The sequence below is a fragment of the Oncorhynchus mykiss genome, chromosome 1, assembly GCF_057628025.1.
Source record: "Oncorhynchus mykiss isolate SJ-2025 chromosome 1, ASM5762802v1, whole genome shotgun sequence".
NCBI lineage: Eukaryota > Metazoa > Chordata > Actinopteri > Salmoniformes > Salmonidae > Oncorhynchus > Oncorhynchus mykiss.
Window position 1 is genome coordinate 39,293,732 of NC_143022.1, and position 26,891 is coordinate 39,320,622.

General features: G+C 41.0%; 1 long non-coding RNA gene across 1 annotated transcript in view; it reads left to right on the forward strand.

Annotated features, from left to right (window-relative positions):
• Positions 1-24,707: 24,707 nt before the first annotated feature.
• Positions 24,708-26,891, forward strand: part of LOC110522363 (uncharacterized) — a 50,558-nt gene continuing 48,374 nt past the window's right edge. Inside the window, exons 1-2 of the long non-coding RNA XR_002473300.3 lie at positions 24,708-25,531; positions 25,647-25,702. This is a non-coding gene — a long non-coding RNA (uncharacterized LOC110522363). The remainder of the gene's footprint in view (positions 25,532-25,646; positions 25,703-26,891) is intronic.

The following is a 26,891-nucleotide window of genomic DNA, read 5'->3' on the forward strand; positions in this document are numbered from 1 at the left end:
ATATCTGCACGTGGGTTGTTGTCTTTACCCCAACCTGGCTTAGCTTCCAGATGCAAAGATGATTTTAAGACAATAAGGAATTGTTCTAAACTCCTTCTGGCTATCTCTATTTTGATTACGCCCACCACATCTTGTCTATGTAATGCAGTTTTTAACACATTTTCAGCTCAAGCCATCTCCAGTGACCATACTCCCAGATTAGCTGCAGGGAAATAGAGTGGAGTCCATGAAAACACAGACTTAAACAGAACAGAAATGTCCTATTTGTTAAGTATTATATGCTTACTATTAATATCAAAACAAACCAGGTAAATATGTAATTTTACTATCACAGATGCCATTCCCTTTACTCCGTTCCAGCCATTATTATGAGCCTTCCTCCCTTCAGCAGGAAGCAAAGCATCCCCAAACCATCACACGACCACCACCATGCTTGACCGTTGGTGAGGCGACCATCTCTGTCGGTGTCATCTTGATGGCCACCAAGGTTTCTTCGTGCAACAGAAACAAACATCTCTCTGGTCAGAAGAAGGGTGGGGGTGTATGCCTTATGATTAACGACTCCTGGTGTAATCACAACAATATACGGGAACTCAAGTCCTTTTTTTCACCTGATCTAGAATTCCTTACAATCAAATGCCGAGAGCATTATCTTCCAAGAGAATTCTCTTCTATTATAGTCACAGCAGTGCAGATACCTCGTCGGCCTTGAAAGAACTTCACCGGACTCTATGTAAACTGTAAAACAATACATCCTGAGGCTGCATTTATTGTAGCTGGGGATTTAACCTCTCTGGGGTAGGTGGGACGCTTGCGTCCCACATGGCCAATAGCCAGGGAAAATGTAGAGCGCCAAATTCAAATACATTTCTATAAAAATCTAACTTTCATTAAATTACACAGGCAAGATAACAAATTACAGCTACACTCGTTGTGAATCAAGCCAACATGTCAGATTTCAAAAAGGCTTTTTGGCGAAAGCATAAGATGCTATTTTCTGATGATAGCACAACAGTAAACAATGAGAGAGCAGCATATTTCAACTCTGCAGGCGCAACACAAAACGCAGAAATAAAATATAAATCATGCCTTACCTTTGACAAGCTTCTTTTGTTGGCACTCCTATATGTCCCATAAACATCACAAATGGTAATTTTGTGGTCATTTTGATACACTGCCGATTTTGCAGGTTTTCCTACTTACAAAGCATGTAGAGGTCTGTAATTTTTATCATAGGTACACTTCAACTGTGAGAGACGGAATCTAAAACAAAAATCCATAAAATCATATTGTCTGATTTTTAAATCATTCATTTTCATTTTATTGCAGAACATAAGTATTTGATCACCTACCAACCAGTAATAATTCCGGCTCTCACAGACCTGTTAGTGTTTCTTTAAGAAGCCCTCCTGTTCTCCACTCATTACCTGTATTAACTGCACCTGTTTGAACTCGTTACCTGTATAAAAGACACCTGTCCACACACTCAATCAAACAGACTCCAACCTCTCGACAATGGCCAAGACCAGACAGATGTATAAGGACATCAGGGATACAATTGTAGAACTGCACAATGCTGGGATGGGCTACAGGACAATTGGCAAGCAGCTTGGTGAGAAGGTAACAACTGTCGGCGTAATTATTAGAAACTGGAAGAAGTTCAAGATGATGGTCAATCACCTTCGGTCTGGGGCTCCATGCAAGATCTCAACTCGTTGGGCATCAATGATCATGAGGAAGGTGAGGGATCAGCCCAGAACTACACAGCAGGACCTGGTCAATGACCTGAAGAGAGCTGGGACCACAGTCTCAAAGAAAACCATTAATAACACACTACGCCGTCATGGATTAAAATCCTGCAGCTCACGCAAGGTCCCCCTGCTCAAGCCAGCGCATGTCCAAGCTCGTCTGAAGTTTGCCAATGACCATCTGGATGATCCAGAGGAGGAATGGGAGAAGGTCATGTGGTCTGATGAAACAAAAATAGAGCTTTTTGGTCTAAACTACACTCGCCGTGTTTGGAGGAAGAAGAAGGATGAGTACAACCCCAAGAACACCATCCCAACCGTGAAGCATGGAGGTGGATACATCATTCTTTGGGGATGCTTTTCTGCAAAGGGGACAGGACCACTGCACCGTATTGAGGGGAGGATGGATGGGGCCATGTGTCGCGAGATCTTGGCCAACAACCTCCTTCCCTCTGTAAGAGCATTGAAGATGGGTCGTGGCTGGGTCTTCCAGCATGACAACGACCCGAAAGACACAGCCAGGGCAACTAAGGAGTGGCTCCGTAAAAAGCATCGCAAGGTCCTGGAGTGGCCTAGCCAGTCTCCAGACCTGAACCCAATAGAAAACCTTTGGAGGGAGCTGAAAGTCCGTATTGCCCAGCGACAGCCCCGAAACCTGAAGGATCTGGAAAAGGTCTGTATGGAGGAGTGGGCCAAAATCCCTGCTGCAGTGTGTGCAAACCTGGTCAAGAACTACAGAAAACGTATGATCTCTGTAATTGCAAACAAAGGTTTCTGTACAAAATATTAATTTCTGCTTTTCTGATGTATCAAATACTTATGTCATGCAATAAAATGAAAATTAATTACTTAAAAATCATACAAGTTTATTTTCTGGATTTTCTTTTTGATTCCGTCTCTCACAGTTGAAGTGTACCTATTATAAAAATTACAGACCATACATGCTTTGTACGTAGGAAAACCTGCAATATCGGCAGTGTTTCAAATACTTGTTCTCCCTACTGTATATCCAAAATGTCCATTTATTTGGCCCGTTTGATCCAGAAAAACACTGCTTCCAACTTACACAACGTTGCTACAAAATATCTCAAAAGTTAGCTGTAAACTTTGCCAAAAACATTTCAAACTACTTTTGTAATACAACTTTTGATATTTCTAAACGTATATAATCGATCAAATTGAAGAAGGGATGATCTGTGTTCAATACAGGAGCAAAACAAACTGACGCTACTTTTCTGGTTACGCGCCTCTATTAAAAGGTACACATGAAGTGACGTTAGTTCTGAGCTATGGTACTTCTTCATTACACAAAGGAAAAATCTCAACCACTTTCTACAAACTGGTGACATCCAGTGGAAGCGGTAAAAACTGCAGGAAAGTTGATTCGAATTCTGGATTCCCCATAAAACCATATTGAAAAGACAGTGACTTCAAAATAAGAAAATCTGAATGGTTTGTCCTCTTGGTCTTGCCTGCTAAATAAGTTATGTTACACTCACAGACATGATTCAAACAGTTTTAGAAACTTCAGAGTGTTTACTATTCAAAACTAATAATAATATGCATATATTAGGATCTGGGACAGAGTAGGAGGAAGTTCTGTTTGGGCACGCTATTTATCCAAAAGTGAAAATGTTGCCCCCTGCCCAAAACAGGTTAAACCAAGTTAACCTGAGAACAAGACTTCCTACATTTTATCAGCATATCGAATGCGCAACCCGGGCTGGCAAAACCCTGGATCATTGTTATTCAAAATTCCACGCCGCATACAAAGCCCTTCCCCGCCTCCTTTCGGAAAATCTGACCATGACTCAATGTTGCTGCTCCCAGCCAATAGACAGATACTAAAAAAGGAAACACCCGTGCTCAGGTCTGTTCAACGCTGGTCCGACCAATTTGATTCCACGCTTCAAGATTGCTTCGATCACGTGGACTGGAATATGTTCCGCAGTGCGTCAAACAACAACATTGACGAATACGCTGATTCGGTGAGTGAGATTATTAGCAAGTGCATCAGTGATGTTGTAACCACAGCGACTACTTAAAACCTTCCCAAAACAGAAACCGTGGATTGATGGCAGCATTCGCGCAAAACTGAAAGGGCGAACCACGACTTTTAATAGGGCAAGGCGCCTGGAAACATGTCCGAATACAAACAGTGCAGCTATTCCCCCCACAAGGCAATGAAACAAGCTAAGCGTTAGTATAAAGACAAAGTAGAGTCGCAATTCAACGGCTCAGACACAAGAGGTATGTGTCAGGGGTCTACAGTCAATCACGGACTACAAAAAGATAACCAGCCCCGTTGCGGACCACAATGTCTTGCTCCCAGACAAACTAAACAACTTCTTTGCTCGCTTTGAGGACAATACGTTGCCACCGACACTCTCCACTACCAAAACCTGCAGGCTCTCCTTCCTCGCAGCCAATGTGAGTAAAACATTTAAACGTATTAACCGTCGCAAGGCTGCCAGTCCAGACGGCATCCCTAACCGCATCCTCAGAGCATGTGCAGACCAGCTGGCTGGTGTGTTTACAGACATATTCAATCAATCCTTATCCCAGTCTGCTGTTCCCTCATGCTTCAAGAGGGTCTCCATTGTTCCTGTTCCCAAGAAAGCTAAGGTAACTGGGCTAAATGACTATCGCCCCGTAGCACTCACTTCAGTCATCATGAAGTGCTTTGAGAGACTAGTCAATGACCATATCACCTCCACCCTACCTGATACCCTAGACCCACTCCAATTTGCTTACCAACCCAATAGGTCCACAGATGATGCAATCGCAATCACACTGCACACTGCCCTAACCCATCTGGACAAGAGGAATACCTGTGAGAATACTGTTCATCGACTACAGCTCAGCTTTTAACACCATAGTACCCTCCAAACTCGTCATTAAGCTCGAGACCCTGGTTCTCGACCCTGCCCTGTGCATCTGGGTCCTGGACTTCCTGACAGGCCGCTCCCAGGTGGTGAGGTTAGGAAACAACATCTCCACCCCAATGATCCTCAACACTGGAGCATCCCTGTCTTCCCCAACCGGCTCTCCGGACATCTGAAGACCAAGTCGCATGCATTCTCCCATATAGTGTTCTTGTGCTCCTCCACAAACACCTCTCTGAGACTCAAGCCTGTTGCCTTGAAGATTTGTTCCTCTTTCCACCACAGCATTTAGTTGGGACACAACTGTCAGATTTGGAGGCTGTTTTCCTTGCTTCTTGAAGACTATAACTACTATAGCTAGCTAGTTGGTAAATTATTTGTTTGTACATACATCCTCCCCTTGCACAAAGGCACAAAATGCTTCAAGTTGCTTAATCCCTAAACTAGCCTAACTTTACCTCTAAAGTGCGGAGTAACACATTGACAAGGACACATGGGGTGCTTTGCACATGCAAATAGCGTGCATATGAGAATCATAAAGTCACTCCAAGTAGCTAAATATTTTAGCTAACCTCTCCCTTTTACAAGTTGGAGTTATCCGAGAAGTGACACACAGCTGTGTAGACACGTGGGTTGCACATCAGCCAGGCTTTCATGATTGTCCCCAGTCACAAATATGTAACATTTGAGAAGATTAAGCATTTTTAGCCCTTTGAGACTGTGCCCTGAGTTCTAAGTCTTTACATTATGAATTGACCATTCTAATGAAGATGGAAGACAGTGTTTTTATGTAAGAGAGAGAAGAATGAAGCACCATGTTGAGGATGAATTAAGCCATTTCCTGCTGCCACATTAAGCTGAACCTCAACACAGGGCTCTTCTCTCACATGGTCAGGTGCAGGCTTGCATTCTTCGGAAGCGTCTGTTGAATGATGCAATACCTGAATTTTGTTTTTAGCCTCAACCGTTCTGCCGATGTCACTCAAAATCACATTAAATTCTGTGTGGGTTCGGGTTACTGTTACGGTCAGGGTTAGTATTAACACTAAAACCACCATAGGCCAATGGCCAACAACGTTTGATTTTGTAAAAAAATGTAAATAATAAAAACTGTCACGCTCAATCTCTGACTTTTCTTAAATGTTTGTATTTTACACTGCTCCGTAGTCAGACTGTTTAAATCACAATCAGAAAACTATTTAGAGCCTTTTTACCAGTTTTTTTTCACACCTATTCCTAACTTAACCCGCCAAGACAATATGCTGTAGGATGTAGGTACCCAGTCAGGCGCTAATGTGCCTCTCTCTCTCCTAACTGAATGAATAACAAATGGATGAATGGACGATAGTTGTGCACGTTACTTCACAATATCATTTTAAATTACGCCTAACTGAATGATAAGGAGGGTTGAAGAGTTTGAGTTTGTGTTATGCCTCTTTATAAGCAGGAAATCATTTGATGTGCGCCTTGGGGGTTGAAACCATTCTCTTTTATGTTTTACTTTGCAAAAATAAGTTTTATTTACTATATCGCTATTACTAATCAAATGCATTGTAAGGGAAACAAAAACATGCTACATGTTGCAGTAGGCCTTTCGATTAATAAAAACATATCCTTGACTGTCCACTGTCCACAGCCCACTGAATGAATTACAAATGGATGGAATGGGCGATAATTGTTATTTCACAACAACAAAAAATTAGGCCTAACTGAAAGATGAGGGTGAAGAGGTCAATTTTATTTAGAACAACAGTGTAATCATGGACTTGTGTTATGCCTATTTATCAGAGTTGGCGCTCATGTTAATAATTTGACAGTGCGCCTTGTGGGTAACTCTATTACTAATCAAATGTATTGTAAAGAAAACGAAAACATGCTATGTGTTGCAGTAGGTCTCTAGAATAACGCAAAACATATCCTTGACTCTGTCCAACTTGATGAGCGGGAAACAAATGATGCCAGTCAGCCCATTGAAACTACACCTAAACTATTCTGAAACTAATTTCACACATAATAAGAATTAGTCTATTGACAAGATTAAATTGACAATTATCTGATGAATGACAGTATTAGGCCTATCAATTGTCAAATTGTACATAAAGAGATGGGTGCATCTTGTAACTTTCTTTGTCAAATTCTCCTTCAGAGTCATATGCAGGTAAAACATTTTTGATTTCTAAAAGAGAATATTCTGCCATTTCTATTACACTTTCTCATGTCAAATAACTCTCATAAATCAGTTCTATTTCCAAAATTCCACAAACCTTTGGTCATGTTGTGTAGTGGAGGAGACCAATTGCTATGCCTTGGAGCTACATGAGAAGAGAGAGTCACAGGGAAGGTGTATCACCTGACGGGAGAGAGAAAGATAAAACCAGACTGTGTGCTTGACTATAATTGCAAAATGGTGGCAGTGTCATGACAAGTTGGACATGGTAAACAGCTTTGCTGCACACACTCAGAAAACCACCAAGTGGTATATGAAGATATTTTTCCATCTGATCAACACTGCTGTCCTCATTGGCCACATAGTTCACCGCCAGCTAACAAATGAGATGATTACTGAACACGGACATACAGTTCACGCACAGATCAAATAATATTCCATTATGCAATTGTGTTTACAGTATCTCACCCACCTCCCCAGTCAATCATCTCCACTCCCTCATTCTCCCTACTCCCTCTCCAAACAGTATATTGCTAGCATACAAAAGCTGTCCTTAATCTTACACACCACTGCACTTTGTATACCAGGGTTGGCTGGCCTTCCCTAGTCACTCGTAGGCTCAGTCACTGGTATACTTTTATTTACAAAGCCATTTTGGGTTTACTACCTTTTTATTTGGGCATTTTTATTGTTCAGAAATGTGGCGGGTACTCTCTTCGTTCGCTGGATTTTATCCTGCTAATGTCCCAACTGAATTAGGTAAAATGGCTTTTATGTACTCTGCGCCATCATCTTGAAACGCCTTACAAAATATTTTTCAACTGGAAGAACTTGTCCCGATTAGTATTTTTAAATCACTGATGAATGATCTTGAGACTGATTCCCTGACCTGTCAATGTTTTTAATTTGCTGTTTTTGATTTTGTTATACTCTTGTGAATTCTATGGTTGTTACTAAATTACTTGTAGTTTTTCATGTTGTTTGTCTTAAATTTTTGTAATGACTTGGTGCTGCCTATCTTGGCCAGGACGCTCTTGAAAAAGAGGTTTTAAATCTCAATGAGCCCTTCCTGGTACAATAAAGTTTAAATAAATAAAAAATATTAGTCAAGAAAGATGTCACGTTCCAGTTTTGATGTTTGCAAGTTATGATCAATACTGTGTGTGTTGTTTCTAAAAGTTTAAGAATGAAGAGGAATTATTAGTAATTAGAATACAATTTACTATAGCAATAAAATAATATTGCAATGAAGTAACATAATAACACTGCGGTAAAAATATAAGTTGCATTTACAAAATCAGCAAGACCTATGCTAAACAGGCCAAATGAAAACACAGGCCATGGTCGTGATAAGGCCAGGCCAACTTCAAGTGATACAACACAAGTTAATACTTACCTGACGCCATCAGTATAGTTTTACAAAGCTAATAGAATAATGTAGCTAGCTACATAAGCACAATTGAGTATAACACCATAAAGTTTATGAAATCAGTACCTTGCCTTTCTGCGGTTATGAAGGAATGCACACAGAATACTTTCCATACATATGGTGTAATACAGTATAAACAACGCAATATACAGAAACTATTAAGATAGCGTAATAAGGCATTTACTTTGATAGGAACGCACACATGTCCAAAGTTATTATCAAAAAGGAAACAACAATGAAGGCAATGCGAGTGCCAACTGGAAAATGCACCAGGGAGAAAAAGTTTGTGCAGGTCCTGTTCAGACTGGAGATGTTCAAATGTCTGCATACTTGACCTGGGGAAATGCAGGGGAGGTGCTTGGGCTCTTGGTGCTTTCAAGATAACCGGGAAAAATCATGAAGTCAGTGATCTTCAGGTCGACACAATTTATGTCCAAATAGCTACTTGTTGTTAGCGTGTTCAGCCCAGTAATCCATCATCATGAGGCGCAGGCACTTCGTCCAGACAAAAACTCGAAAAGTTCCGTTACAGTCCTTTAGAAACATGTGAAACGATGTATGTAATCAATCTTTAGGATGTTTTTTTACATAAAACATCAATAATGTTCCAACCGGAGAATTCCTATGTCTGAAGAAGAAAAGCACTGGAATGAGAGGTAACTCTGTCCGGAGCGCCCATCATGAGACCAAGGCACTATGCCAGACCACTGACTCAAACATGGTCTCATGAGCCCCTCCTTTATAGTAGAATCCTCATTCAAGTTTCTAAAGACGGTTGACATCTAGTGGAAGCCGTAGGAAGTGCAACTTGACTCCATAGACACTGTGTATTCGGTAGGCCAAGCTTTGAAAAACAACAAACCTCAGATTTCCCAATTCCTTGTTGGATTTTTCTCAGGTTTCCGCCTGCCATATGAGTTCTGTTATACTCACAGACATCATTCAAACAGTTTTAGAAACTTCAGAGTGTTTTCTATCCATTACTAATAATACTATGCATATATTAGTATCTGGGACAGAGTAGCAGGCAGTTTACTCTGGGCACCTTTTTCATCCAAGCTACTCAATACTGCCCCCCTGTTACCAAGAAGTTAAAGATACAATGTTTTCGTTATAACATCTTTAATGATATCACAAAACAATACATGATCTGACATGATTATTCTTTAAGTCCCTCCCGACCATTTCCCACATTCTTTGTGTTAGAAATATTATTTAACCTGTTTGGGATAGGGGGCAGTATTTTGACGTCCATATGAAAAGTGTTCCCAAAGTAAACTGCCTGTTACTCAGGCACAGAAGCTAGGATATGCATATAATTGGAAGATTTGGATAGGAAACACGCTAAAGTTTCTAAAACTGTTACAATAATGTCTGTGAGCATAACATAACTGACATGGCAGGTGAAACCCTGAGGACAAACCATCACCACCAAAAAACATTCAGCTTACCACTATTTTCAATGGCTATTTAAGTACTCCCAGATTGCAGTTCCTAGGGCTTCCACTAGATGTCAACAGTCTTTAGAAAGAATTTCATGCTGGTTTTTGGAAAAATGACCCAGAAATTGTAGTCTTTCTAGGTGGCTCCCATTTTGGCTGTAGTGTTTCCAAGCACGTGGGAAGAGAGCGCGTTCTTTGGTATTTTTCTCCGGTTAAGACAGTAACGATTCTCCGTCTTAAATTTGATTGTTTATATGTGTATTAGGGTACCTAAGGTTTGATTATAAATGTTGTTAGACTTGTTTGGAAAAGTTTATTAGTAATGTTTGGGATTCATTTTTATGCATTTTGATGGAAGGAAACTGGGTGGATTATTGACTGAAGCGCGCCAGCTAAACTGAGTTTTTATTGATATTACGATGGACACTATCGAACAAAAGGACCATTTGTGATGTAACTGGGACCTTTTGAAGTGCCAACAGAAGAAGATCAAAGGTAAAGCTTTTATTATATCGCTAATTCTGACTTTTGTGTCGCACCTGCCTGGTTGAAATGTGTTTTCAACGGTTTTGTATGCGGGGCGCTGTCCTCAGATAATCGCATGGTTTGCTTCTGACGTAAGGCCTTTTTGAAATCTGCCACAGCTGCTGGATTAACAAGAAGTTAAGCTTTATTTTCATATATTATACTTGTGATTTTATGAAAGTTAAATATTTATAATACTTTCGTTTGAATTCACTCCATCTCCCCCCTGTGATTCAATAAGTACCTTGGTTGCTTCATCCCAGTCTCCTCGTCTGAGTCTTCTCTTGGTTTCCCCTGTTCCACTCCGCGTAACAGTATGAATTGGTCAAAGAGATGAACTCAGCAGACTCTGCTACTCTCCACCATTCCCTCGTCGGCCAAGGCGGCCTGCTCGAGCAACATTACCAAGTCCTGAAGACCCTTCTGGAGCATATCAAGAAGTTTTCACAGAGCCTGTCTAACCTACAGGGCCTACCATTCGCCCAGTGCTCACAACCAGTTCTACGTCCTTCTCCTCCACTCCGGGAGCCGTTTGTTTCGACTCCCGAGCGTTACGATGGCAACCTCGGAGCTTGCAGAGCCTTTTTGGTACAATGCTAGTATTTGAGCATCAGCCCTACTCTTATGCCAGCGAACGGGCCAAGATTTCCTTTCTTATTTGCTACCTCTGTGGAGCAGCGCTTTCCTGGGCCATGGTGGTATTGGAGAGGCAGTCCCCCATCTGCTTGTCCTGCTTCAGATTCACGGAGGAGATGAACAAAGTCTTTGACCACCCGGTGTGCGGTAAGAATGCCGCTAAACGACTCCTGTTCCTCCGTCAATGCACCCATAGTGTTGCTGAGATGGCATATGAGTTTCACACCCTTGCCGCTGAGAGCAGCTGGAATGAGGAGGCCCTTCAGGGAGCATTCCGGAACACGCTCACTGAGACCCTCAAGGATGAGTTGGTGTCGAGGGATGAGCCTGATGGACTTGATGACCTCATCTCTCTCGCTAGCTGCATCAACAACTGTCTCTGTGAGTGTCGGAGGGAGAGGGTAGGTAGGGTTGCACATCCCGTAACATCTGCTTCAGTGCCTTGTCCTCTTTTTCTGACTGCGCATGCTTGCACACGCTTCTTCAGTTCTGCCCATAAAGTTTCTATGGGATTGAGGTCAGGGACCAGTCAACGAGAGCATACAGGTCAAGTTAATCTTTATGTCCAAAAATCTCATTTGAAATTGGTGTGTTATGATCAGAAATGCTTTGTCTCAAACAAACATCCGGTGAAAGTCCAGAGGGCTTCATCAAATTACAGAAATACTCATAATAAACATTGATAAAGGATACAAGTTTTATGCATGGAAATATAGATAAACTTCTCCTTAGTGCAACCACTGTATCAGATTTCAAAATGGCTTTACTTCGAAAGCACACCTTGCGATTATGTTAGGTCAGCGCTAGTTACAGAAAAACATCCAGTCAGAAAACTCAGAAATAGCGTTATAAATATTTACTTACCTTTGATGATTTTGATCGGAATGCACTCCCAGGAAACCCAGTTCCACAATAAATGTTTGTTTTGTTTGATAAAGTCCATAATTTATGTCCAAATACTTCCTTTTTGTTTGTGCGTATAGCCCAGTAATCCAAATGCATAATGCGCGATCACTTGTTCAGACGAAATGTCAAAAAAGTTCTATTACAGTTTGTAGAAACATGTCAAACGATGTATAGCATCAATCTTTAGGTTGTTTTTAACATAAATCTTCAATAATGTTCCAACCAGAGAATTCCTATGTCTTTAGAAATGCTACGGAACGCAGCTACCTCTCACAGGGGCGCGCGTGATCAGCTCATGGCACTCTGCCAGACCTCTGGCTCTCATTCTCTCCTCCTTCACAGTAGAAGCCTCAAACAAGGTTCTAAAGACTGTTGACATCTAGTGGAAGCCTTAGGAAGTGCAATATGACCACAGAGACACTGTATATTCGATAGGCAATGACTAGAAAAACTACAAACCTCAGATTTCCCACTTCCTGGTTGGATTTTTTCTCAGGTTTTTGCCTGCCCTATGAGTTCTGTCATACTCACAGACATAATTCAAACAGTTTTAGAAACGTCAGAGTGTTTTCTATCCAAATCTACTAATTATATGCATATTCTAGCTTTTGGGGCTGAGTAGCAGGCAATTTACTCTGGGCACCATTTTATCAAAGCTACTCAATACTGCCCCCCAGTCCCAAAGAAGTTAACACAGTGTCCAAAGAAGGACCAGATGTATACAGAATGGTGTCGTCTGCGTAGAGGTGGATCAAAGAATCACCCGCAGCAAGAGCGACATCATTGGGATATACAGAGAAGAGAGTCGGCCTGAGATTTGAACCCTGTGGCACCCCCATAGAGCCTTCCAGAGGTTCGAACAACAGGCCATCCGATTTGACACACTGAACTCTATCTGAGAAGTAGTTAACCTTTCTGATCTCCCCATCCCGGATCCGGGATCGTGAATACAGACTCAAGCTCATTACCATAACGCAACGTTAACTATTCATGAAAATCGCAAATGAAATGAAATAAATATGCTAGCTCTCAAGCTTAGCCTTTTGTTAACAACACTGTCATCTCAGATTTTCAAAATATGCTTCTCAACCATTGCAAAACAAGCATTTGTGTAACAGTATTGATGGCTAACGTAGCATTTAGCATTAGCATTCAGCTGGCAACATTTACACAAAAAAACAGAAAAGCATTCAAATAAAATCATTTACCTTTGAAGAACTTCAGATGTTTTCAATGAGGAGACTCTCAGATAGCAAATGTTCAGTTTTTCCTGAAAGATTATTTGTTTAGGACAAATCGCTCCGTTTTCTGCGTCACGTTTAGCTATGAAAAAACCCCTGTATCCAGGATTGTGTAAATCTATCAGCAAGCTCATTAGCATAACACAACGTTAACTATTCATGAAAATCGCAAATGAAATGAAATAAATATGCCATTTCTCAAGCTTAGCCTTTTGTAAACAACACTGTCATCTCAGATTTTCAAAATATGCTTCTCAACCATAGGAAAACAATCATTTGTGTAAAAGTAGCTAGGTAGCGTTAGCATTTAGCGTTAGCATTTAGCGTTAGCATTAGCGTTAGCATCCAGCACGCAACATTTCAACAAAAACATAAAAGCCTTCAAATAAAATCATTTACCTTTGAAGAACTTCTGATGTTTTCAATGAGGATACTCTCAGTTAGATGGCAGATGCTCAGTTTTTCCAAAAAGATTCTTTGTGTATTAGAAATAGCTCCGTTTTATACATCACATTTGGCTACCAAAAAAACCCGAAAATTCAGTCCTCAAAACGCGAACTTTTTTCCAAATTAACTCCATAATATCGACTGAAAACATGGCAAACGTTGTTTAGAATCAATCATCAAGGTGTTTTTCACATATCTCTTCATTGATATATCGTTCTTGGACACATGGTTTCTCCCCTATATCAAATGGAAAAGTACAAGCAGCTGGCAATTGCGCACCGAATTCCACGCAGGACACCAGGCGGACACTTGGAAAATGTAGTCTCTTATGGTCAATCTTCCAATGATATGCCTACAAATACGTCACAATGCTGCTAAGACCTTGGGCGAACGACAGAAAGTGTAGGCTCATTCCTTGCGCAATCACAGCCATATAAGGAGACAATGGAAAACAGAGCTTCAGAAATTCTGCTAATTTCCTGGTTGATGCATCATCTTGGTTTCGCCTGTAGAATGAGTTCTGGGGCACTTACTGACAAAATCTTTGCAGATTCTGAAACTTCAGAGTGTTTTCTTTCCGAAACTGTCATAATAGAATATGCATTGTCGAGCATCTTTTCGTGACAAAATATCGCGCTTAAAACGGGAACGTTTTTTATCCAAAAATGAAATAGCGCCCCTAGAGATCTAACAGGTTAATGAACCAGTCGAGGTAGTCATTAGAGAAACCAAGGCTGCTGAGTCTGCCGATAAGAATACGATGATTGACAGAGTCCAAAGCCTTGGCCAGAAGACGGCTGTACAGTACTGTCTTTTATCGATGGCGGTTATGATATCGTTTAGGACCTTGAGCGTGGCTGAGGTGCACCCATTATGGCCAAACAGTTCTATTTTTGTTTCATCAGACCAGAGGACATTTCTCCAAAAAATACAATATTTGTCCCCATGTGCAGTTGCAAATGGTAGTCTGGCTAATTTATGGCAGTTTTGGAGCATTGGCTTCTTCCTTGCTGAGTGGCCTTTCAAGTTATGTCGATATAGAACTCGTTTTACTGTAGATTTAGATACCTTTGTACCTGTTTCCTCCAGCATCTTCACAAGGTCCTTTGCTGTTGTTCTGGGATTGATTTTCACTTTTTGCACCAAAGTACGTTCATCTCTAGGAGAGCGGTGTGCCAGATGCGTGGTCCCATGGTCTTTATACTTGCGTACTATTGTTTGTACAGATGAACATGGTACCTTCAGGCGTTTGGAAATTGAGTGAACCAGACTTGTGGAGGTCTACAATTTTCTTTCTGAGGTCTTGGCTGATTTCTTTTGATTTTCCCATGATGTCGATTAAATAGGCACCGAGTTTGAAGATAGGCCTTGAAATGCATCCACAGGTACACCTCCAATTGACTAAAATGATGTCAATTTGCCTATCAGAAGCTTCTAAAGCCATGAAATTTTCTGGAATTTTCCAAGCTGTTTAAAGGCACAGTCAACTTAGTGTATATACACTTCTGACCTACTGGAATTGTGATACAGTGAATTATAATTGAAATAATCTGTCTGTAAACAATTGTTGTAAAAAATACTTGTGTCATGCACAAAGGAGATGTCCTAACTGACTTAACAAAACTATAGTTTGCTTAACAAGAAATGTGTGTATTTGTTGAATAACTAGTTTTAATGATTCTAACCTAAGTGTATGTAAACTTCCGACTTCAAATGTAAGTGCCAATTGGTTGATGATCATCTTGTTACATTGATTGGAAATGTTTTGACAAAAGCATCAACCCTGTGACACTCATCTTTTCCCAAATGAATGCAATGTATTGACGTCAGTGTCAACTCTGTGGCACTTATCTTTTCCCATTGAATGCAATATGTATTCATCAATTGGTTGACACTCATCTTTTACCATTGGCTGCGATGTATTTACATAAGGATCAATCTTAGAAGACTCATTGTTTCCCATCTAATGCAATATAGTGACATAAGCATTAATTGGTTGACATCTATCTTTTCCCATTACTAACTGAGATGTATTGACATAAGCGTCAAGTTGTTGATGCACAAGGATCAATCGTAGGAGACTTCTTTTCCCATTGAATGCAATATAGTGACATAAGTATCAATTGGTTGACACCTATCTTTTCCCATTAACTGAGATGTATTGACATTAGCATCAAGTGGTTGATGCCTTTTTTGAAAAAATATGACAGGATTACTTTTTCTTATGAAATGTTGAGCATGAGGAGGAGGCTGACAGCTGCATGTCCAGGGTCTTCTGGAGGTCTGGTTGCGCCTGGGTGATCTCATGAAGGATTGTTTGTTTTATATCATCACATTGTGTCTGAGGGGTCACAACTACCATTCAGGCACATCTGAATGAATTTACACTCCCTAGTCAAATCTTATTTTAAGCCTAAACTTCCACGTAGAGACCATTCGCTTACATTAAAAAAGGCAATGTGTCTAATCTGTCCAGATTTCCAGTACAAACTTTCAGTTTCAGTAACTGGTCAAAGGCTGTTAGTGCTAATGATCGTCTAACATCTGGTTTCATATCAGCGTGAAGCTGGATCTTCCTTCACCTCCAGCTCTGGCAGGATGAGCCTGGATCAGCTTATAGGAGTGTTTATAGGAGTGTAGAAGCAATGTGCTCTCTCTCCCCTGACCTGGATTATCTTCCCCCCCTATATTCCTCCTTTCCTCCTCTCCTCCACTCCACTCCTCCTCTCCTTCATCAGTTTGTGATCCACATAGAAATTCCCTCCACCTCTTTGAACGTATGATTTATTTCATTTAGAAGAGAGAGAGATGATGAATAAACCGCTCAAGGAAAAAGGTATGTGTCCTATTAATAAATAATTAGCTTGGGGGGAGAAATAAAAATAACATTTTAATATTTTCAGGAAACTAGGCATATGTCAGTCGTCAGTACTTCACAGGAGTGCCATTTGAATGTAAACTTTAAAAAAAAAATCTAAATGTATTTTTTGGATGAAATGCCTTCTGGAACATGTGAAGTTAAATGTGCTTTAATAACAAACGTGTATGCCATCTGTAAATATTAATAAAATTGTTAAATTACAACAGCAACCTTCCCTCTAGCCATGATTGGCTGAGATAATGCATGGGCTGGACATGCCGAGAGATGTGTTTGGATTGGTCTTCCAAGTAACACGCTTCTGTCTGTAATATGAACTTGTCAGTCTGTGTAAGTACTACCTAATAACACTGCTTTCATGAAAGATATCACGCAGTATAACTGCATAAGTGATGCACTCCATTTTCTGGAGGATCGAGTTTTGAAATCAGTGGAAATAGAGTATGATAGCTAAGGAGATGGAGACAATTCTGATGTTTGATTGCAAATATGCCGACGGAGTCGATAAGAGAACACACAGAAGGCTGTTGCATTAAACACCTGTCTCCGGATTACGTCTTCAAAACTAAAGGCAACCATAGCATCTGTGACAGAGAAGGAGAAGCACCCATCCATGTATACAAGTAAGAGAGTCTAGCTAGCTATATTCTTAGATAGTACACGTTTCTAATTTAGTCAGAAAGTAATTTTCATTTCAAGGTAAAGTCTACTGTTAGCTAGCTAGCTGGCTAGCTGTTAAATGTATAATCTGTGTAGTAGTATTATTCGTATCACAGAGCAATTTGCATTGCTAGTTATAGCCTAATGTTAGCTAACATTGAACCTGTTTGGTAAGCTACCTGCAGATTCATGTAGAGTAGTAACATTATGATTTGGGATTATGGTTCATTGTTTACCTAGCTAGCTACATAGGTCTAAACAAAAGACTCCACTATGCAAGTAATTATTTCAATTAATTGTTTATGATGTCACTGTGACAACTCTCAATAGACATAGCTGGTAAATTCGCTCTGGCTATCTACTCTGATTTCAGAGCACTCTCGTCTGAGTGTGCCAGAGCGCAGAAAAACTGCCTAATTTACGAACACTCAACACTCTTTGATAATACCTGGTGTCAGTAAACATTAGCAAAAAAAGCGTAGTTCAATTGTTGCCAGCAGCACAGTTGCAGTCACCAACGCTCTGGATAACATAAAACAGCAACACCTCTGCTAGGGTGAGTAAAATGGTCACAGAGAGCTGTTCTCTCCTTTGTGTCTGGAAGTAGCTAGCAAGCTAGCCAATGTTAGCCAGTTAGCTTGGGTGTTTACCTGCTGTTGTTAGGTCAGAACGCTCGGATCATCCCTAATCGTCGGCCAGAGTGTCCAGTGTGCGCTCTGAAAGCGAAACGTTCTGAATTTACGAAAGGACTATCTGACAATACTGAGTTTACGAATGCCCAGAGCACACTCTGGCACTCCAGATGATTACATTTACGAACATACCCTGTCACGCCATGGCCATAGAGAGGCATTCATTCTCTATTTTGGTCAGGCCAGGGTGTGACTAGGGTGGGCATTCTATTTTCAGTTTCAATGTTTTGTATTTCTTTTTTGTTTGGCCGGGTGTGGTTCTCAATCAGAGGCAGCTGTCTATCGTTGTCTCTGATTGAGAACCATACTAAGGTAGCTTTTTCCCGTATGGGTTTTGTGGGTAGTTATTTTCTGTTTAGTGTGTGTTGCACCTGACAGAGCTGTTTGGTTGTGCCTTTTGTTACTTTGTTATCTAGTGCTCAGTTGTATTTAATTAAATGCCGAACACGCACCACGCTGCACCTTGGACCTCACCTTCTTCCACCAATGACAATCGTCACACACCCGTAGTATAAGCCAGCCTTTAGTCTTGAAATCTTTGGTTGTTTAGTAAATAGCCTCACATGTGAATACTTAAAGAGATGGGTGGGGCTAAAGCTTACGTGCGTGTGAACGATGCTGAATCAGTGTAGACAAAGAAGAGCTCTCCAGTAGGTACCAAAATGGTCAAGTGCCATTTTCTCAAAAGTGAGGTTACATGAGTCTGAATTGAGCCAGGTGGTCCCATATGGTTTTTGGAGGAGATTGGGTTGGTTGTAAAGAGCTATGTGTGATTAAAGTGCCTTAGCTTGTGCTGTGAATTACGTCTGAGACCCGTCCTCTCTGCAGAGCATTAGGTCAAGAAGCAAGTCTTAAATGGATGTGCTCTTGTTGTGAGTTTTACATACTGGGCCTGGACACTTACATGGACACAGACACAATTACTCAACTGCTAGATCTAATAGATTTCATGTCAAATCAAATTACATTTACAGTGAAATGCTTACTTAAGAGCCCCTATCCAAAAATGCAGTTAAAAAAAAGAATAATACTAAATACAAGAAACAAGTGATTAAAGAGCAGCAGGAGTGGACTGAGCACACACTCCCGAGAGGCCCCCGTGTTGAGGATCAGCGTGGGGGATGTGTTCTTACTTACCCTTACCACATTGGGGTGGCCCGTTAGGAAGTCCAGGATCCAGTTGCAGGGGAGGTGTTTAGTCCCAGGGTCCTTATCTTATTGATGTGCTTTGAGGGCACTACAGCTCAGGTGTAGTCAACGCTGAGCTGTAGTCAATTAATTACATTCTCACATAGGTGTCCCTTTTGACTATATGGTAAAGGGCAGTGTGGAGTACAATAGAGATTGAGTCATCGGTGGATTTGTTAGGGCGGTACGCAAACTGCAGTGGGTCTAGGGTTTCTGGGATAATGGTGTTGATGTGAGCCATGACCAGCCTTTCAAAGCACTTCAAGGCTACAGACGTGAGTGCTACAGGTAGGTAGTCATTTAGGCAGGTTACCTTTGTGTTCTTGGGCACAGGGACTATGGTGGTTTCAAGGTCTTACTCACATCGGCTGCGGAGAGCGTGATCACACAGTCTTCTGGAACAGCTGGTGCTCTCATGCATGTCTCAATGTTATTTGCCTTTAAGCGAGTATATAAGTAGTTTAGCTCGTCTGGTAGTCTCGTGTCACTGGGCAGCTCTCGGCTGTGCTTCCCTTTTGTAGTCTGTAATGGTTTGCAAGCCCTGCCACATCCGACGACCACCGGATCCGGTAGTACGATTTGATCTTAGTCCTGTATTGATGCTTTACCTGTTTGATGGTTCGTCTGAGTGCATAGAGATATTTTTTATAAGCTTCCTGGTTAGATTCCCGCTCCTTGAAAGCGGCAGCTCTAGCCTTTAGCTCATTGCAGATGTTGCCTGTAATCCATGGCTTTTGTTTTTGGCGTGTACGTACGGTCACTGTGGGGACAACGTCATCGATGCACTTATTGATGAAGCCAATGACTGATGTGGTGTATTCCTCAATGCAATTAAGGAATCCCGGAACATATTCCGGTCTGTGCTAGTGAAACAGTTCTGTAACTTAGCATCTGCTTCATCTGACTACTATTTTATTGATCGAGTCACTGGTGCTTCCTGCTTACATTTTTTGCTCGTAAGCAGGAATCAGGAGGATAGAATTATGGTCAGATTTACCAACTGGAGGGCGAGGGAGAGCTTTATATGCATCTTTGTGTGTGGAGTAAAGGTGGTAAAGAGTTTTTTTCTTTCTGGATGCACATTTAAGATGCTGGTAGAAATTTGGTAAGACAGATTTAAGTTTCCCTGCATTAAAGTCCCCGGCTAATGGGAGCGCCGCCTCTGGGTGAGCGTTTTCCTGCTTATGGCGGAATATAGCTCATCCAGTGCGGTCTTAGTGCCAGCAGCAGTCTGTGGTGGTATGTATACAGATGAGAACTCTCTAGGTAGATATTGTGGTCTTTAGCTTATCATGAGATACACTACCGCAGGCAAGCAAAACCTCGAGACTTCCTTAGTTATCGTGCACCAGCTGTTATTTACAAAAATACATAGTCCGCCGCCCCTTGTCCTACCAGACGCTGCTGTTCTATCCTGCCGATACAGCGTGTAACCAACCAGTTGGTAATGTCGTCGTTCAACAACGACTCCATGACGCATAAGATATCACAGTTTTGAATGTCTAGTTGGTATTTTTATCTTCCGCACAGGTCATGGATTTTATTTTCCAAAGATTGCACTTTGCTAGCAGAATGGAAGGAAGTGGGGGTTTATATGATCGCCTACGAATTCTCAAAAGGCAGCCTGCCCTCTGGCCCCTTTTTCTCTGCCTTCTCTTCACTCAAATGACGGGGTTTTGGGACTGTTCCCGGGAAGCAGTATATCATTCACGTCGGGCTCGTCGGGCTCGTTAAAGGAAAAAAAGGATTCTGCCAGTCCGTGGTGAATAATTGCAGTTCTCATGTCCAGAAGTTATTTTCGGTCATATGAGACGGTAGCAGCAAGATTATGTACAAAATAAATAAATAAATAAGTTACAAACAACGCAAAGAAACCAAAAAACACAATTGGTTAGGATTGCGTAAAACGTCAGCCTTGTTCTCTTGCGCTATTGTAGTTTGTTATAGGGGAAAGAGAGAGAGAGCAAGAAGGAAAGAGAGAGACAAAGAGAAAGAGAGAGAGATAGAATGTTTGTGTGCGTGTGCATGAAGTATTATCCCAAAATAGTTTAATCTTTGCATTGGCTATAGTGTGACTGACAGGTGTGGTGACTGTCACATGAATGTGTTTACAGCATGTCAGAGCATGACACAATACCTTATACAGAACCACACCTCTCCTGATGTGATTACTCCACAGAGACCAGCCATGACCGTTGCTAAGAAACTGTTGCTACAGCTAGAGCTAATGCCAGTGAAATAAGTTGATTTGTATGTGAAAGTACTCTAAGTAAAGGCAGTGTGGTGTACTTAAGTAAAAATACTTGAAAGTACTACTTAAGTAGTTTTTTGGGGTATTTGTACTTTTTATATTTTTGACAACTTTTACTATATTACTAAAGAAAAGTATGTACTTTTTACTCCATACATTTTCCCTGACACCCAAAAGTAATAATTTTTAAAAATGCATAGCAGGACAATACAATTGTCTAATTCACACACTTATCAAGAAAACATCCCTGGTCATCCCTACAGCCTCTGATCTGGTGGACTCACTAAACAGATGCTTCATTTGTAAATTATGTCTTAGTTTTGGAGTGTGCCCCTGGCTATCTGTATATAAAAAATACAAGAAAATGATGCCGTCTGGTTTGAGTTATATAAGGAATTTGAAATTATTTATTACATTTACTTTTGATACTTAACCCTCCTGTTGTGTTCGTTTCATGTGTATTACTTCTGTGTACAAAATGACCGCCCCCATTATAGCTGGTTATCAATCCATAATAATACATATATTCTCACCTAACATTGTGTTCAATCTTTTTATCAACATAAGTTCTTGTGAACTTTACAAGTTTTGAACTTCTATTTGCTATTTACGGCCTGTAGGCCTCATAGACCTGAGCTCATACAACTCGATTTTCAATTTAAAAAAACAATGTATGGATTATTTTGACTAATACAAATACTCATACATATTGTGCTATTTATCACAGAGTAAAAGAGCTTTATATACCAAAGCTGCGAGAAAAGTTCTATATATTATTGAAACAATGGGAGAGGGAGAGGAAATGGGAGAGGAAATGTGTCCATCTGATGAATGGGCATGTGCCTGAACTCAATATTATACACTGATTGTAGTCTCACCCATTAATTTCTAATGACCGGTCATTTTTGACCAGGAACACCACAGGTGTATTTTACACAAGTTAAGTAAAACAAAATGTCATGAAAATCATCTAAATGTATTTTGTGTGTTCAGATGCCCTGTGTGGACAAAGTCATGGAACCTTATGCCAATCAGATTAAATTAACAACATTTTTCAGAGAGAAAACTTGTAAATCGGTCCAATTACCCCTCGATAACATATGCACTATATACACATATGGATTTAGTACTGTAGATATGTGGTAGTGGTGGAGTAACTTGTAAATCGGTCCAATTCCCCCACAATAACATATGCACTATACACACATATGGATATAGTACTGTAGATATGTGGTAGTGGTGGAGTAGAGGCCTGAGGGCATAGAGTGTGTTGTGAAATCTGTGAATGTATTGAAAAGTTTTAAAATGGTTTAAACTGCCTTAATTTTGCTGTACCCATAATAAATACAAATTTGACCAGAACACAGCAGGAGGGTTAAGTATATATAAAACCAAATACTTTTAGACTTTTACTAAAGTAGTATTTCACTGCATGACCTTCACTTTTACTTCACTTTTATTCATTTTATATTAGGTATCTTTACTTTTACTGAAGTATGAAATTGGGTACTTTTTCCATCACTGAGTAAAGGTGGTAAGGAGGTAGTGGTGGGTGAGAGAGGGGAAGGGTGAGGGAAATGGGGGGTGGGTGTGATGGATATAGCTCCATCTGAACATTAAGTGCTGAAAAAATTGTCTGCTATGCTCAGTCATGTAAGAAATACTGTTCTTTTGACACATTTGGCCATGTTGTCAGTTGTAACTAGTTGGCACCCTGTATGTTAAAGTCAGTCAGAACAGAGTGAAAGTAGCATTACAAAGCCTACAGTGCAGCTGTGAAACTTTGTTTCTGCATGTTTACTGTATGTTTTCCCCCTATTAAATCCACACTGGAATCACACATCATGTGTGGAGAGGACAGCTAGTGAGGATTCAGGCTGTAGATTTGGTGCTTGAAATATTCCATCAGTCCTAAAGCTCCCAGGCAACCGAGGCTGTTATCTCCCTTCATTCTAGATTTGCCTCTGCATCACTGTCAATAATGCTGTGGGAAAGCTTCACCCCGGCTCCTCACTGGAGTGGATGATGCCTGCTCATTCACTCAGCTTTGGCCGTGTATTCCCTGTTGGCCAAGTCTTTTTGGATACACTTTTCTTCTTTCTCTCTCATTATCCGTCCAGCAGACTGTGGGATGTGCTTACCTTCTAGCAGTGCCTCCAAACATACCTGCACTGTGGATATCCACTGTGAATTAATGTGCATTTATGTATACTTTCCAGGCTAACCTGAAATCCCCATAGGATAGATTGATATGCTTGAGTTTCGGCAGACTATGTATGATCTGTGCTAAATACGTTCAATGGATGTGAGAAACATATTGTCGGCAGCTCTCATATTCTACCTGAAGCAAAATGGATCAAAGTTTAGAATAACGATTGTAACTGATTGAGGTGAAGATTACTAACAGAGTATGGCAGTGTGGTTTATCCACTGTACTGGAACTGCTAAGGTGAGAACACAACATAATCAGTATGTTCAAAATGAAATAATAAGATAGGAAGGTTGGAGCGATATTATGGGCCACTTAAAGGGATGCTGTGAGATTCTGGCATTTAAGCCCCTGTTCTACTTACCCAGAGTCAGATGAACTTGTGGATACCATTTTTATGTCTCTGCGTGCATGGTCATCTGTCTCTGGGGAAGTAGAACAAGGGTTTAAATTCCAAAATCTCACAGTATACCTTTAACTGACTGTAACGGCTTTCGTCGTCGGATGAGGAAGAGTAGTCGGACCAAAGCACAGCGTGGTAAGTGTTCATATTTCTTTATTGAACTGAACACTGATTTAACAAAAACAACAAAGGGAAAACCCGAAACAGTCCTGCAAGGTGAAAAACACTAAACAGAAATTAACTACCCACAAAAACCCAGTGGGAAAAGGCTACCTAAGTATGGTTCTCATTCAGCGACAACAATAGACTGCCTCTGATTGAGAACCACACCTGGCCAAACAAGAAATACAAAACATAGAAAATTAACATAGAATGCCCACCCTAGTCACACTCTGTGTAAAATAAAAGCCTCTCTATGGCCAGGGCGTGACACTGATGAAACTGGTCAAAGTTTCTGTGGAAAGGGATGGATCCCAAAAGTGTTCTTCGAAGGGTTATCCCATGGGGACAGCTGAAGAACCCATTTAGGTTCTAGATAGCACCTTTTTTTCTAAGCGGTAACCTGCAGGATGTTCATCATTTTTTTAAATGATCGTTTGATTGGAAATGTGAATTGATAACCTCATAAATAGATACCGTACTACTTACTCCCTCTCCTATCATGTAACACAGTGACACTTCCTCACACTCAATTTCTGTCCAGCATTCCAGCTTTGCTTTGACCGTGACCCCCCTCTAGCAGCCCAGGCCAGCTGTAGGTGAGACAGATTATCAGTCAGGGGTCTGGGGGATGACATGTAGCCCCCTCTGGCTCCCGAAGTTGGCAAACTGGGGTTGCACAATGGCATCTTTTTATAAAATCAGAATAAAGGGCTGATTTGTATTCCGGGCTCCTCACATGTCATTGAACAAGAGAGAGAGAGAGAGGGAGTTTGGGAGGGAAGGAGGGAGGAAGAGATATAGAGAGGGAGGGAGTGTTTGTGTGTGTGTGAGAGAGAGAGAGAGAGAGAGAGAGAGAGAGAGGGAAGCTGAATCTAATGTGAATCAGCAGAGTGCTGTGACAGCCTAGGCATTTATTTGAGCAGAGACTGCTGCTATAGCAGGAAGGACACAGCAGCCTTCACCAACGCTCTGTCACTCACTTCCCCCGCTCCAGCCGCGCCACAACCACTACACAGGGAGACGCCGGAAGGGGGAGGTACACAGGACGCACACCAGGAGGAACCACTACGTCTTTCACATGCCACAAGCAATATGACTTTCGGAATACACTGTTTTTTTTTTTTTTTTTGTACCTTTCAGTCAGTCTCTTAACACCCCTCCTTTTCTCCTCCTGCTCTATCCATCTACTCCCCTCCTCTGCTTTTCTACTCCTCCGCTTGTGTTTGAAGGGGGATTCATGCCAAGAGAGAGCCTGGCTTGAATGAGAATCAGCTGCTGGAGCTCTCCAGGTTAGACAGAAAGAAGGAAGTACCAGTAGAGGACTCAAGGAGCATTCTCTGCACCTCTCTGCACCCCCAGGATCTCCATCTCTATCTCCTTGGGACGCCTCCTGTCCTCCTCACTCCCCAGGGGTCCTGCGTTGCCCATCGCTGTGAGCCTCAGCCAGGGTAAACAATCTAGTGGATGTATTGATATTGTGTTACTGAGAGGAAAAAGAGTTGAGTTCAAGTCTAGGCCTCGAGCTGTTTTGATTCTTCCGCTTCCTTGCACACAGCTGACTTCCAAGAGTTAAAAGGAGTAAACTCATTGGATTTTGAGTTTTATTTTCATTTTACTTTGCTGCTGCCCTCGTCGCACTGAAAATTAACCAAATCAACTAAAGTGAGTTGACATTGTGCTCAAAATATATTGGCGCTAGAGAAATATAAATATAGATTTTTTACTTGCTTTTTCTCTGCATATAAAATTGTGCATCCTTCCTCATGCATTCTGAAAGCACTTGAGACCGGTACAATTCCATGACTCTGCATGCTAACTGGACATCTTGCACTGGTGAGTGACTTTCACATTTTATATTTCTACGTAAATTCTAAACTGAATTTAGAATGCATTGAATATTTTCTTTTTTCCATTAGTGGGATTAATATAACTTTATTTGGATAGTCCATCTGTAGATGCTCTACAGATTATCAGTAACATTTCAACTGACTATCTCCTAAGCCTAACCCTAACCCTGACCCTAACCTTAACCCTTATCCTAACCATATCCCTAACCTTTACCCTTACCCTAACTCTTATTCTAAACCTAACCTTTGCAAGCAGTTGCTTATCCACAGATAGTTTGTTGATCGTATTACCATCTGTAGAGCATCTAAAGATGGACAATCCAAACTATCCAAGTAAAGTGTGACTGTGGGTTTTAATGTGTGTGAGCATAACTTGGTGCATTACAGGAAAAGAGTGTCAGCAGTTACCCCTGACTGAGTATGTGTATTTGTCACTCATTTAATCGCACTTGTGCACTCATTTAATCGCACACAAGTTTGCCTGGGGTTTTAAGTCCAATTGTGCCACTGCCTTTTGTGTTTGTGGACAATTATACAACAATATTATTAATGTGTGCAGGGAATATTCAATGACTTGCTGCTTTTACGTTATGTTTTCTTGCTGAGTGCTGGTGGAAAAAGATTGTGTCAACTACAGGAAACACCTGTAAATACTTGAGTTATTGCATTAGTGGTATAGTAGTTCCCCTTGTCAGCCCGAGATGTCTGGCAGTGATTATAAATCTGAGTTTCTGCACATATTGTACAGTCTAGCTATAGGAACATGACTATATTATTACTCATCAGAATGTGGGATGCATTCCCTGTCAGCCTGACAGACCTGTTTGCCAGAAACCAACCTCCTAGCTGCTTGAAAGCCCTTTGATTGGTGGGATGGTTGTGGAAGCACACCCTCTAGTCTGTCACAGTAAATGTGGTCTTTCTAGAAATCTTCAACTCATTCATTCTGTTTTACAGTTGGGTAGGGGAACTGGGCGCATAAGAGAGTTGGATGATGAAGTCAAGAGTGAAGAGATTATTTTTTTCATTGTTGAGTGATTTTATTTTTTAAACAAAGGGAAAGATCACTGACTAATTTCTTCTTAATATTTGAAAGAAACAAATATTATTTGAAGCCATGTCTGATTTGTACAGAATCATCATCTTCACAAGCTTCACCATAATGCTATTGGTAT